General features: G+C 40.2%; 1 protein-coding gene across 1 annotated transcript in view; it reads left to right on the top strand.

The window, feature by feature from the left end:
* Nucleotides 1-229, top strand: part of LOC119587005 (calnexin-like) — a gene marked incomplete at both ends in the record, with an annotated part of 3,036 nt that overhangs the window by 1,666 nt on the left and 1,141 nt on the right.

Raw genomic sequence — 229 nt, 5'->3', positions numbered from 1 at the left:
CTGAGATTAAATGTGAAAAGGGTCTGATGGTGATGTCCCTGTCATGTCTTGGTAGACCATCCCTTATGCCTAAATTATGTCTTCACATCATGCACAGTCAAACCTGCTCTAAGTTGTACATGCTAAATAGATGTGTGCTTATTTGGCCCTGACTGTTGATCATTGAGAAGAAACAGACCTCCAAAAGTAGGCTTAAAACCTTATCCTAGCCTCTTTAACTAAACTGTCA

This window comes from Penaeus monodon, chromosome 22 (genome assembly GCF_015228065.2).
Source record: "Penaeus monodon isolate SGIC_2016 chromosome 22, NSTDA_Pmon_1, whole genome shotgun sequence".
NCBI classification, from domain to species: Eukaryota; Metazoa; Arthropoda; class Malacostraca; order Decapoda; family Penaeidae; genus Penaeus; species Penaeus monodon.
The sequence above is the reverse complement of the archived record's forward strand: the minus strand, read 5'-3'. Positions and strand labels throughout refer to the sequence as shown.